This window comes from Lathamus discolor, chromosome 5 (genome assembly GCF_037157495.1).
Source record: "Lathamus discolor isolate bLatDis1 chromosome 5, bLatDis1.hap1, whole genome shotgun sequence".
Lineage (NCBI taxonomy): Eukaryota > Metazoa > Chordata > Aves > Psittaciformes > Psittacidae > Lathamus > Lathamus discolor.
The window spans coordinates 108173131-108178856 of NC_088888.1; positions in this window are offsets into that span (position 1 = coordinate 108173131).

The window sequence follows — 5726 nt, forward strand, 5'->3', positions numbered from 1 at the left end:
TCTGTGTGGCTGTATTGCATTAGAAGCAAGAACTAAGCTGTTGATTAGACTTAATAATGACAACAGCAATCCAGAAAGTAATTTTGCTCATATTGTCCATCATTAATATTGTCCAATTTGGATGCCTTTTCTCATACTTTTCTCAGGCTTCCCAGCCCTTGGATCATCTTTGGAGCCCTTCCCCAGTCTGTCCATGTTATTTTTGTAGAGTGGAGACCAAAACTTAGCACATTATTCCAGGTGTGACAAGCACTGAGTAGAGCGGGGTTAATGACATCTTCGCCTCTACTGGTAATGGCCTTGTTGATGCTCCATCAGCATCCTGTTGGTTTGCTTTACTGCAGGTGCACACTGTTCACTCCTATTGAGCTTATGTCCTCCAGGACCCTGAGGTCCCTTTCCACAGAGGCGCTCCTCAGTCGGGTAGATCCCAGCCTGTGCTGCACTTCTGAACTATGTTTTTCTAGGTCCAAGACCTTACACTTTTTTTTGTTAGCCCATTCTATGGTGGAACTCCATAAGATTCTTGTTAGCCCACTCTTCCAGCCTGTCTAGGTCTTCCTGCAGGGTGTCTCTCTCTTCCAAAGTGTCCACTTCCCCAATCAGTTTGGCATCATCAACAAATTTCATCAGGGTACACTTGATCCCATCATCCATATCACTTATGACGACATTAAACAGCACTGGGCCCAATGTCAGCCTCTGGTGGACCCCGTAAGTGACTGGTTGCCAGGCCATCAGCTCCCTTGCCCACTGCACAAACCACTCATCAAGACAGCAATGTGACAGTTTCTGTATCAAAAGCCATGGAGAAATCCAGGTAGACTAGATACACCTATATTTTCGCACTTGTTTTATCCGACATTTTCAGTGATGGATATTCCACAGCTTCACCAGGTACACTCCTCCATTCAGAAAGATTTTGAGTTCATTTTTGGTGGGATGAAGGGAGGTCACTGTTAAATGTAAGTTTCCTCACAAAACACTGAGTGCACAATTTCTTTCTCATGGGCTACAGAATAAAACAAACTACTCTTTAAAAGTTACAGATCTGTTAAAAAAAAAATAATAAAAGTTCTAAGTCAAATTTATGTTTTTGAAGGAAGCATATAGATTTTTCTTGGTGTTACTCCATTTCAGAATGTTTCCACCACAAAAATTTGAATGAAAAGGTTTTATTTCACTTTCCTCATCTTTGTTGTTTTAATGACAACTGGAAAATGGGAAGAGAGACTACTATACTTATTTATATACCAGCATTTGCCCACAGGAAAGAAAACCAACCAACCAACCAAAACAAAAATAACAAAAAAAGCCCCCACAAGCAACCAAAAAAGAAGAAACAAAACAAAAACAATCAAAAAAAAAAAAAAAAAACCCACCCAAACCAGAAGGATATCAGAAGTGAAAATTTCAAAGGGGGATATTCCAAAAGAAACCCATTCCTCTTTTCTTGTTGGCTTTACTACAAACCAATGTGCAGTCACACCCCAGCCCTGCAAGTACTGACATACATACCTGGTTTCAGAAAAGATGGAGATCTTTTTCTTGAAAAGGATGAGTCAGGCATGCAATAAAGTACGTTCAAAAGTCTAAGCAGCATCAAAACCCCAAGCAGTTACATTCTGGCATCTCTTTAGAACCAAATATCATCATATTCACTTCCATTTATTAAGTGCTTTGCTCAGGAAGAAATATTACAGGTGTTCTAGTCAAGTCTAGTCTTATCATGGTGTATTTGAAAGCCTTCCAGTACTCCTTAGTGCAATATGAATAACATCAATCAATTTTTGTTCTCTCGACATGCCTATGTTGGAAGAAGCATGAGTGTGGGGTTTGTTTTGTTTTGTAATTTTCAAATAACACTACACACATGTGCATGTGCACATGCCTACAGGTTTGTGTCAGAGAACATAAAGCAGAAACCTGCAGTGCTGATCTGAATGGAAGAAAGTGAAGTTTAGGGTGACCCTGGCTATCTTTGGGAGTCCAGTCCAGATTTTGAGGGCTGCACCCTTAGAGCTCAGCTTCCAGTAGATTAAATATGATTTTTAAAGAAGGCACAGAGAAAAGCTCTTATGTTATAGTAGCTGATGTGTTAGTAGAAGGAATTAAGTGCTAGATTCAAAACACAACCCATGACTGTGTGAGCCATTTTTATGCTGCTGGACATCACTTTGCTCAAAGTGGGGAATACCAAGGAGCTTCACAGAAGACTTTTGTAAAATGCTGCCATGGTATCAAGGATTATCCTGTGAAGTATTATAAAAAATGGTCTGATTTAGAAATACTTTGGTGGCTTTAATTTCACTATTTCCTTCCTTAGGTGACTTATTTTGCATGTCTTATGTCTCTTTGTGTTCTCTTATGTGAAGAGGGTTTGGCATTCAGTACTAATGTGATTCTGTGTCTGCTATAAACAGTAGTTAATTTTAAAAAAAAGTCTTTTTTTTTTTTTTTCCTGAATCTGATCCCACATTTTCTGCAGGAAGAATCAAAAACTACTCCTACTGGCAATAATGACCAACATAAAGCATAATGCTGCTCAGGTCTTGGTTCATGAGATGGATAATTGCCAAATTCTATCCAGGGTCAAGCAGCAGCCCAAGGTCTAATGTCAGAGTCTATGTACTGGAGAGCCAGCCTTGTCTCAAGACTAAGTTTAGAGAAAGTTTTTAACACATGGGGGAAATTTAAAGGGACCACTGAGGTCACTGAGTTTACTTCTGTGAAACTACAAAGGGAGTATGGAAAGCTAAATGATCCACTTATTGTTCTTCCCAATTGACAGACATAAAACACTTTACAGAAAGCCTGAAAGAAACTATAACTTTCTACAGTACAGGAAAAAAAAGCAGGAGACAAGTCATGGCTGATAGCCTGAAGTATCAGTTAATTTCTTAGCTGAGATTTCAAGTGGCAGTAAGCGTGAGGGGAATTTCTCCAAGGAGCAGGGACATATACACACACTCTATCACAGAAATGGCCACATCAAGTGACCAGATTAAGAGCTGGAACCAAACTTTCTTTCAACATCATCTTTCTCTGAAGGTTTCAGATATGCAGATGTACAGTCCTACTGCAGTTTGCTGGAATGTGGTGCCTGGGGATAAAATTCACACAGACCACTGCTGAATGCACTGTTGATATTGTTAAAACAGATTGAAAATTTTGGATCTCCTGGGAATTATATGGGTGACCCTTTGCATCTAAGTGTGGGTGCTGGTACCCTGTGGCCAGCCTGCAGTGGAAAGAAGAGATCAAATCCCTGTGTGTAAAGAGCTGCAGCAGAGAATAGCATGGACAGAAGCAGACCACTACAGGTTAGAACAGTCCTGGGAGAGTGATCTAATGAAGCTGTACTGTCTTGGCACCTATATCCTAATATGAAAGGGGTAGGAGACCCCTTTTCTCACCATAAGTGCAAATACTGTCAGAAAAAGAAAGACTTACTCAGGTATCCAAGGCAATTTGTAGGATACATCATTTCACATGGCAGATGCTGGGATATTGCCCCCGAGCACCATCTTTTAGTCCAGGCCTAAAGCTAAAATCTGGACCATAAAAGCAAGTTTATATCTTTAAAGCATCATGTATCATTAGTGAAAAGAAAATGAACAGCATAGCTTTAAAAAACAAAGGGAAAGAGGGAAAAGAGTCTTCTGACAAAGTCACTTCTTAGAGGACTCAGCAGGATCTGATGAAGCCCTGCCTGCTTTAAATGACAAAAGTTAGGGGAGCTATCAGCCAGAAACACACTCCTCACACTGGCAGCCAGGTTCAAGCCTGTTTCCCCTTCCTCATTGCAGAGCCTTTGTCCTTTTCCCAGAAGCCTGCCTGGAGGCAACATCCAGCTTTCTAATAAAGCAGCTCCTTTGTCAATGACAGTAATGATTATCTCCTACAGCTGCCCGTGGTGTTGCATTTTGTAACACAATTTGGCCGCCTTTGGCCCCGGTTAGTTCTATTTAACGTACTGCAGGGGGTTCACTGTTTGATCTCTAATTGATATAATTGACTGGGAATAATAAGGCCAGCTTTATAGATTTTTATTGATAGCTAATTTTCCTTCATCCATTGTTTAATTTGATAAGACTATAACCTAATTTATTGCCACTCTGATAGGGATCCATTACCCTTTTGACAAATGCTTCTGGGGCCCACTTGTCAGCAACTGATTTGAAAGAGCTGTTAAGCCTACAGAGCCCATCATTAGTTAATGGCAGTTTAGAAAGCTAATGGCATTATAAATTAAGATCAATAAGTACATGGAAATTACAGTTGTTCAGCAAGACACCACTATATTATTAAACAAACATAATCCTGTACCTTTGGTTAATGCACACAGAGGGAGCTTCCAAGTGAGTTTCAGAGCTGAATAAAGCCAGGTGATTAGCAAAGGAAGAGCCCTTCTCTGGTGCTGGAATTGCTAGACTAATTCCTAAAGGATCTTTGCAAGAAAAGAAAGAAGCCAGCACTGCTTTATTTTGCTGTATAAGCAACCCGAGGCTCCAGAACACCCCTGCACAAAACAATACCCCTCTCGCTTCCTTGGGTTTTGATCTGCTCCAAGAACACTTTCAAATGCATAATACAAAATCAGCAAAGGAGAGGCTGCTGGCTTTATCCCAAGGATAAAGAAAAGCAAACATAGTATCTCTCGATACTTCTGCATAGCTTCTTCTTAATTCCTCACAAGGCTTGATTGGCATTGAGTGATGTTTGATCATTTTGGGCCAAAGCAGGCTGATGTGCGTGTCAACGTTTTTCCCACTGAGGCACTGTGATCTAATGAATACAGCAAAGAACAGGATGTCAGAAAGCCTGGAGTCAGCTTTGGCTTCACAACTGACTAGGTGCAGGACATTGAAATAGTGACTTAATCTCCTATACCTTTTTGAAAGTAGCTCTCTCTCACAGCTGCCTAGGTTGAGGGTTAGGCAGTTGGGAGCAAGTCTGTCTTATTCTGGGTTTACTACAGATCAACTTCAGTCATTTCTCTAGACCTTGATGCAAAATAAATAACTAATGCTGGAGCAAGCATGGGGCAGAAGTGATAATACAGAGGAAAAACCATAACAAATCCAGCAGGAATCTAAGACCTGGGTGACTTGCGGAACATACCTTCCCACTGATCACTTAGGTGAGTCACTGAATGCTCTGACGGACTCTGTTTATCCAGGTTGTTTGTTCTCCAGTAGGTAGTTTGTCTACTCAGAGTAGAAATGGACAGCTGAGGATGTCACATACGTAAACGTCTTCCTGCTTTCTGAGAGGGTTTGAGCTTTTCACCATGGGTATATCTGATCTTGTCTTGAAGTAGACCCTCCCTTGAAGCTGATCCTGGATGACTATTTTTTATTACAGTGTATTCAGCTTAACTGGCACCAGCTTTACTTTGCTTAATATGTGTGATGTAAACAGTACAAGTTCATAAGTGAATCCAATGTCCTTTCTTTGGGGAGAGCAACCTCTGTCAAATGAATGGGATAGACAGCTGAAGGCAGCTAGCAGCTTCTACCATCCACTTTAAATCTGCAATTGTGATGACTGCAGAGGAGCTACACCAGCAGTGGACTGGTCCCAAGACCTGCTGCTTGACTTTAAGTCCCACTTTGGTGATAATTGGATGCAGTGGGCTTTTGTAAGTCTTAAATCTCTTTTCACACTAGTTGAATTCTAATGAAAGTCTAAAGACCTATTTAGAATAACCCTCTAATTTTCAG